Genomic DNA, 9,261 nt, shown 5'->3' with positions numbered 1-9,261 from the left:
GAGAACCTAGTGATAATGGTGCTCACAAGGATGGTATATGGTATGTAGCATTCCATATAATGGATGGTATATAGTATGTACCATCAATTCAAATTCAAATGTCATATTCAAATTCAACATCAAATTCAAATTCAAATGTCAAATTCGAATTCGACGTCAAATTCAATGATGTTTGCAATATTGTAACATTGAAGGACTCTAAGCCCGAGGGCTTACGTTTCCCGATGCCTCATCAACCCCGAAGGGAACCTAGCCCGAAGGTTCTCGCCAATACACTAGCCCAAAGGCCCATCACATAATTACACAAGAAAGAAATCCCAACCAACATTTGGTGGGATTCGAACTTTCAACCTCTATCTCCCATGAGGAGAGATGTACATAACCAATTGAGCTAGAAGCTCTTGTGTTGAATGAAATAAACTACAATGACCTCTTTATATATATAGATATCCAAGCCATAATTGATTAATAAGGAATGAAACTAAACTTCTAAATCTAATTAAACTCTTAATAGATGTCAAATTGGTCTATTTATTTTTTCAAATAAAATAGGATGTTGTACTATACTGAATATTAAATTTAGTTTATGCTGCCTTTGTTTGGAACTTTGGAGTTTGGGGCAAGGACCAAAATATCAAATTCAAGCAATATATCGTGTACCCCAAAAACTGAGATATGTCAGATATTTAACAAGTATTTGACAATGTCAAACACTAACTAAATACTCTAAACTTGATATTAAGCTAGTAACTAGTTTGATATTTAACCCCATCAAACTTGATACTAACTTAACATGTCAAACTTGATGGGGTCAAACACTTTGGTCTGCCGAAGTAAGGATGATACAGACAATGTATAATACAAACTTGTCATTCGTTGTTTACAACATGTGAGAAAAATCAATGTATCTACATGGGGATGCCTCTAAACTAGGCTTCCTGTCATACAAATCCAGAGACATGGTAATTCTAAGACATAAATCCAACAAGTCATGGCATTCCAAAGACAAATAAATCCAACAATTCAGTAATCCAAAGACACACAATTCCAACAAGTCATTGTCATCCAATAACAAACATTTAACCAAATACGTATAGTTAATTACATTAAGCAACAAATAGTTAATTACTTGTCCAATTCTAAATCACAAAGTTGTAGTAACAGGTCGCGGCATGCACTAGCACTTTCATATGTAACACAAAGTTCAGCAGCCAAGGTGTTCTGTACCGTACAATCAATCGCTTCTCGAATACATAGACGCCTTTTAGATGTAGAACTGGACCCTTGTTCACGTCTTTCAAAAGTAGAACTAGAACCTTGTTATGAGATTGGTGTTCTATTATCAACCCAATAGACAAACCCACAACCTTTTGATTGATCTTGTAGTTAAATGTTGGAATTTTACAACCCAATTAGATAAACATGTTTAATAAGAAATAAAAATAAAATGATACACAATTTATTCCTTACAATTCTGTCATACACAACTTATCTCGGGCAAATATAATATCACTGTTTTTTGTTTTTTCCATTCCCAGTCACACCAAATATCTTACAAAGACCACCTCCACATGGACATAACACGGTTTTGTCAGCCCATAGGAAAAAATCACAACTTGATTTTTGGGATTTATTTGAAGATTTAAGCGTCCCAGGCTTCTAAAATAACCCAAATTACATGTTAAAATCACCAGTTAGAATCTAATATATAATTCTTCAATAACTCAAATTAGTAACAATAAACAAAAATGGCTCACCCAATTGGGGCAGTTGTAGTACTGCCGACCTGAATTGTCGTTGCTTCTTGATACGTGTAAACATGACGTGTCAAGACGACAATAACATTTTAAAAATTGGGGGATTATGTTTTCCTCGGCCATCATTTTCTGACTTACAAAAAAATCAAATCAAAAAAATTAAATAAATAAATCTAACTCACTAATATCAAAATCAATTATTGAAATTAACACCTGAGAGCGGAAGAGCAAACAACCAGAAGTGGTATGTTGGTGTTGTGGGTAGATGAAAGTAGTAGTGGTAAAACTGAAGGAAAAAAAATAGACTTTATTAAACAAATAGCACAAAGAGATCGTGACCAACCTTATCTAGGTTGTTTATGCCAGCTGATATAGAAACAGATTAACAATGACTAACAACCTTCATATGTATTTACAATACCAAACCAACCAATGTACATGTAATCAATTAATATGACAACAATCATGAATAAAATTATGAACTGAGACAAAACTAACAAAATTATTTAAGGATAAGTAAAATCAACTAATATGACAAGAATGATGGATAAAAATATGAACCGAGAAAGAACAAACAAAAATTATTACTAAAAATGCATATATTATTAGTTTGTTAATAAAATAAAAGTAGTCAAAATCTAGAGTACGCCGGTTTATGGGTACACATGCCATCTGGGCCCTCCACCATCAAAAGGTGAGGGTGTGTTGCATGGCAATGTACTGGATCTAGGCTCTCCTAGCCCTGCGTACCGGTACAGCCAGCGCATGCTAGAAATGTTAATAAAAGTAATTGAAAAATCAAGGCGTAACAACTCAACCTTTAGTACAAAGTTAGTTTGCTAATTCAAACATTGCCGAAACAATTTCAATTACTAACACGCATTACATTCCTAATTTCAATTACAAATCATTTGATAACACTGTTTCTCAGTCAGAAATGTCATCCCACAACTCCATTCCACTTCGTCTAGGCGTCTACCATTGGCCAAGAGGAGAGTACAAATGTAGCATGCACACAAGTTTCCAATTGACATCCCATATAAACCTAAACATTTCTTTTTATATTCACTCATAGTTAGTGTCTTAACATATGCATACAAGCAGTCCAATAACCTATGTACCTTGATTGATACTGCTTTCTTCTCAATGTGTGTCCAGATCCATTTATACTATAACTTGTGTTTATACCAAGATTATGGCATTAATTTGCATATAAACATCAAATACACGGATCTCCAGAAGAAACCCAGATAAATACTATATACTATATTGAAATACTGAAAACAAATGAAATAAAAAATTAGGCCTGTCAATTTAAAACTAACTAACTTGAAACCAATAAGAAATAAGAAAAATCTAATACCTAACGTGTTGAACCCCTCTTAAAACTCGATGATTGGAGTTAGGGATTTGAGACAAGAGAGTGTAAAGAAAAGTAAGAAAGAGATGGTGATATTTTTATAGAGATTCTACTATGCACAGGGTGAAATTGATCAGAGAATGCCGTCAAAATTGAAGTGAACTGTTGGATTTTCTGTTTGACCGAAGGGAGAATGAAAGTAGCGCTAAAGTGGGAAACCTTTTTTTTTTTTTGCTTTTTTTGTTAACTTGTTTGACAACTTGTTCACTCATTCTTCCGATTTTTATAGTAGATAATGCTAAGTTATCACTACTTGTTTAAATTGTTGTTTTGTCCTACTGGAGGCCAAAACAAGGAGATAACTAGATAAGACTATAAATTGGTCTAGATCATGACTGCTTCAAAGTAAATACACAACTTGACATACTCATTTGAGGAACTGGAAGAAGTAATGTTCGAGTTATATTCACTAATACTCAACAGTGATTTGGTGATGAACTGATGATAGAACTGGAAGAAAAAACAAAAAAAAAGTTATACGTAACTTTTAATCCTTTCTACTTTTCTTGATGAAAACAATATAGATCAATAGAGCTTCTAGATTTTGGAAAAACAATAAACTATGATGAGTAATATTAACCAAAAAATAAAAATAAACAACAATTATTAAAATGCAAAATCTAGAGTATGCAGGTTGTACCTGTACTCTTGAATCTCTGGGCCCTCCTATCAACAAAAGGTGGGTGTGTACTGCCCCACAAAGTCTTGAATCAAGAGTCCTAAATCCAACGCACTGTTGCATCCAGCGCACTCTAGAATCACTATTATTAAAACCAAAGGCCAACAATCACTCAAATATATAAGGTTTCTATATCAACGCGCAACCCAACATCTACCACAAAATATCCACTAGAAACTGATACAATCTAGAAGTGATTGTATCAAAAACACATAACATTAAGGCTTATTGAAAAGCCTTTGACCTCCTAATCCACACACAAGTGCAAACTACAATAATATACTTCTCTCTATTTGTAGTAGATGAGATACACTACAATTTATAGCACCAACTACTTAATAACTAACCACTAACCTACTTACGATATAATGCCTAAAATGAAGGAAACTAACCAACTAACTAAACAGGATTATAGACATTAGACTTATGATTCTAGATTATGCACACATAACATAAACAAACCCCCAATCCCAACAACCAACTAATGCTTAAACCAAACAATCCCCAATCAAACTCATAGTTTCTAAAAGAAATCTCCTGAAATAGTAAGTTTAACTAATTGCCACAAAACTAAAAAAATCAATTGATTCATGAAGAATTTGGATTAAAAAGAGATAGAGGGCGAGAGAGAGTACCTTTTGCGAGCAAACTGTGGGTTGATGTGGCAATAACACTCGATGATTGGAATTAGGGATTTGAGAATGGGTAAGAACACTAAACGAAACTAGCGCTAAAGCGGAAATTTTCGTGTATTTTCTTTTTTCTTTCTATGGTTTTATTTATTGAATTTTTCATTTCGTTAACCTATTTGGGGCAACTTGTTTGGTAATGTTCCGATTTTACCCTCGCTCTACGTGTGGTTGAGAAGGCTGCGCACCACATCTTTAGTGTCGCATGCGTACTCTAGAATCCATACTAAAAGAAATCAAATGTTATCAAAATGAAAAACAAAAATAAAGGTTTACATGTATGCCCAACAAACTCCAGTTGAGAGCAAAAGGCCCTTCTGATACAACATGCATCTTTTCCTTTACATGTATGCCCTTTTAAATTTATGTAGGTAGAATCAGATTACTCATTGTTAGATATTTTGCCCGCAACTTTGTATGCTCCAACGTTGTATATAAATATAATAGTTGATCTATTTATACTCTTATACGAAGAGATTAATTAGAATAGGTTACTAATTCAACAATTACAAGAGATGTGCCACATATACAACCACTCAATCTACGAGTATTATACAAAATTCCTAATCCCTTCCAATTCCTAATACCTCTAATCAAGATGGTGTTCTCTGCCCCTCTGATCAATAACAATCATATTCAATATATTAAGCCCTAGCTATTACAATACTATATATACTTTACAACTGGAAAGTACACAACTACCCTTACATATATTAACCTAATATGCTAACACCCTCATGGTATTATGGTAGTTACTAAACATATAAATAACACATACATACATACACACAGAACAATAACTAGTTAAAAGAAGCGAATCAATCTCATCACCTTGTAGGCCTGTCTAGCATTAAGTGGCTGGTATCTTGCATTTTGAGACATGCACAAGTCCACTCGACTCCTTGAAATTTATCCAAATTTTGGGTTTAATCTCCCTGGTTGATACATAACCAGCATAAAAACCCCCTCATTACGTACTAACCCATAAAAACCCCATATTTTTCTAAAATACCCAAATTGACTAAAATACCCCCCACACCCTAGATCTCAAATTTATCTTCTCTCTTTCTTCTCGCCGCATCCTCTATTCTTGTAAACCCTAGATATCCTGCAAAACCAAATTAAGATGAGAAAACAACCGAAAAATAAGAGAGAAACACCCAACAAAACAAAAAAAAAATCAAAAGTTTTCATGTCACAAACAAAACGGAAAGCAACTACCGATAAAAAGACGAAATCAAAGGTAAAAATCATTCTTTTTTTAATTTTGTTTGTAAATAAACGAAATCTAAGGTGAGAATCATATTTTTTTTTTTTTAATTGTTTGAAAATACAATTTTTTTATGAGAATTTATATTTTTATATATGCAAATACCTAATTTATATATGTATGAATTTGTAAATTACATTTATAGTTTCGTATGCAAATTCGTATTTAAGCATATTTTAAGTTGTCTAAAATTGATATTAGTTGACACTCTGTAGTTGATATGAAAATTTGAATTTGTATCATATTTACATAGCCTGTGCAAATTTGAATGTAAATTCATATTTCTATGTGAATGTAAATTTACATATGTATGCTTGCTTTCATCAATACTGTTTTGGTTACAATAATAACTATGTAAATTTATATTTTCGTATGTTTACTTGCATAGCTGAATTTGCTATATAAATTTGTATTTTCATATATGTGAAAGTAAATTTTGAAATGTCAGTTTAACAGATTTATTTATTATTTTTCCCTTTATTGCAACAGGAGGTAAAACCTACTAGCTCTACCAAGTTGTTTCGTTCTTCTGCCCCTTTGCCTATGCTAACACTTTTCCAAGAGTTCAAAGGAAGAATTAGAGATGTTCTTAGGGTTAACCAATATTACCCCCCCGATTAGATGGGAAATTAGGGTTTCCCCCTTAAATACACACAAAAAAAAGTCAAAGTGGGTTAACCAATTTTTTTTCTGTGTGTGTACTTAGGGGGGAGACCCTAATTTCCCATCTAGTGGGGGGCAAATCCTAATTGGCTCATCTAGTAGGGGGGGTAACACTAGTTCACCCATGTTCTTATTGCCAAGATGAAAGAAACTCCTTTTGGCAACCTTTTTTTTTATGGTTTTTGTTGAAGGAAAGGTGGATAAAAAAAAGGTTGGAAAATTGTTAGGAAGTTGGTGCAAGGAGAAGCATAAGTTCAAGATTGGAAATAAGTTGGTGCCCTTAGCTCCATCTGACGTAGCTGTAACATACCAAAGAAAGAAGATCATGAAATGATGTGTTGCGTTTTATTGGTGGATCACTTTGGGATACTAATTTTGTTTGAATTATGGACGTAAATCTTTGATCTTTCATGTAATGTCAGTTTGTCTTTGAATTCTGGATGAAACTTTTGGGTACTATCTTTGAATTCTTGATGTAATGCAAGAAATGAGCCTGATTAGTTTGTCAGTTTGTCAAATTTTCATAGCTATGCCAGAAAACAGTTTATTAGAATTCATATTTGCATATGTAAATTTACATTTCATAGCCTGTGTCACCAATCAGATGACAGGAAAAAAACGTGTGTGAAAATCAATGTGTACATGTAAATTCATATTTACATATGAAAATGCATATTTACATAACATGTGTCACCTGTTAGATGTCAGAAAAAACATCTATGAAATTTCATATTTGCATATGTAAATTTGTATTCACATATGTAACTTCATATTTGTATATGCCAATTCATATTTCCATAACCCACGTCACCTGGTTAGAACTCAAATGTCAAAAAAACGTCTATAAAAATTCAGTGACTGTAAATATAGTTTTACAAAATGTGTCTATATAACATCAAAATGAGCAATCAAATATATTATGCATTGTTTCTTGAACGAGCCCAGCACCAAAATAGAGATTTGCCATGCACCAATAGTGGGCAAACTTGGGCTTCAAATTATACACAGATGACATTTGGTTGAAGTAACTTCTTCCATCCGACAACAATCCTCCACAAGCACATAAAACACCGATGAAAGTAATCTCATATGGGATAACAAGTTGCTCTGTTGCCTTTGATCTTTTCCTTTCCTTCCTACCACCACCATAATCATCATCGCAATGCATTATTCCAGTCATTTCATGAAACAGACTTATGCCATCGTCTGGACAGCCATGAATGCAATACCCCAATATCATTGCATTCCAAGAAACAATATTTCTCACCAACATACCGTCGAAAACTCTTCTCGCAGCATCCACCCTCCTACATTTACTATACATGTCTATCAAAGCTGTTTTAATAATCAAAGTTGACATGCCAAAGTTCTTGATCATCGACCCATGAACAGAATTACCTTCCTTCAACCTAGCCGATCGACCACAAGCAATAAGCACAACAACAAAAGTCGTATCAGTCCCTCTGATGCCCATCTTAACCATCTTGCGAAACAACTTCAACCCACATCCCGGGTTGCGTTGTTTAAATATCCAGATATCATAATATTCCAAGAAACCACATTTTTCATTGCATTTGATCAAAAATCCAGTGTGCAGTATCCACATCGCCCACTCTTACATAACCATTAATAATTGAGTTCCAAGAAACAGAATCTCTATTAGACATAGAATCAAACAAATGGGACGCAGAATGTATAAGACTATCACACCCCGAGACCCAACACACATCCCGAGGACGCGAAGATAAATCTCGAGGCGGTCACTATCCCAATTCTACCGAAATTTCGGCGGAGTTTCCTTTGTTTAATCAACATTTCGTATACTCCAAAACCTGTCATAACCTGGACATCGCATAATACAAACTTCCAACAACCAAATCTATATAAACTAACTTTCTAAACAACAGTAATGTATATGTACATATCCACCAAAGGTTTACGGTCACCGTTACTCAATTACATCGCAGATTACATCAAAATGAACTTTACAACCAAAATGAACTATACTATCTCTTATCCAACAAAATGAGATAGATACACCCTATATGACAAAATAACTCGACTCTGTCCCTCGTCAAGCATAAGGGAAACCACCCAAATCCCCATACCCATCATCATCGGTGGTAGGAATAGTCTCCTCTGCAACGGGCTAGGCTGAAATGTTAAAGTAGGATGAGCAAAACAACTATGCCCAGTAGAAACGCACATAACCAATAATAGAATACTTATAGTAAAACATTTAAAATATGCAGGTTTCCATGATAATATCCAAATATCGTGACTATATAATACCTCACTAACTAGCAAAAATCATTTCGACATGCTTCGTTAATATTCAAAATATAGTTTTCACAACATCATACAACTATTGTGGCCGCTGCATCCTATTAGAATGGTGAGGGTACGACTGGTACTTAGCCCCAGTCACAGGCATATCTCGGTTCAGTACTTTCCATTGTGAACCATGCACCATTGTTTTCCTGATTTTACCGGCAGGGAGCTGAAATGTCGTTGTTGTGTTCGTACACACAAAATCCCCAAAGCTTTTGGAGCTCAGGTGGGCCCTGTGACCACGACCCCCATACGGGCTATCACCTAACTTACGGTGGTCAACCGTTCGACGACTGCAGACTGCTCAGGATCCTGACACACATCTAGGAGTGGACTAAACTCTCACTCCTCGCGTCTAAACCTCATCGAGGTAACATGTAACCTCACACAAGCTAAGCACCATACAAATATGACACGCATAAAGCATGGTTATCTAGAAAAGTAGAAAGGGA

General features: G+C 34.5%; 1 pseudogene; it reads right to left on the bottom strand.

The window, feature by feature from the left end:
* Positions 1 to 7,373: 7,373 nt before the first annotated feature.
* Positions 7,374 to 8,328, bottom strand: LOC147474438 (pentatricopeptide repeat-containing protein At3g51320 pseudogene; annotated as a pseudogene).
* Between the last annotated feature and the right edge of the window lie 933 nt (positions 8,329 to 9,261).

Source organism: Coptis chinensis, chromosome 9 (assembly GCF_015680905.1).
Source record: "Coptis chinensis isolate HL-2020 chromosome 9, ASM1568090v1, whole genome shotgun sequence".
Lineage (NCBI taxonomy): Eukaryota > Viridiplantae > Streptophyta > Magnoliopsida > Ranunculales > Ranunculaceae > Coptis > Coptis chinensis.
Note: the sequence above shows the minus strand (reverse complement) of the source record. Positions and strands in the feature narration are given on the sequence as shown.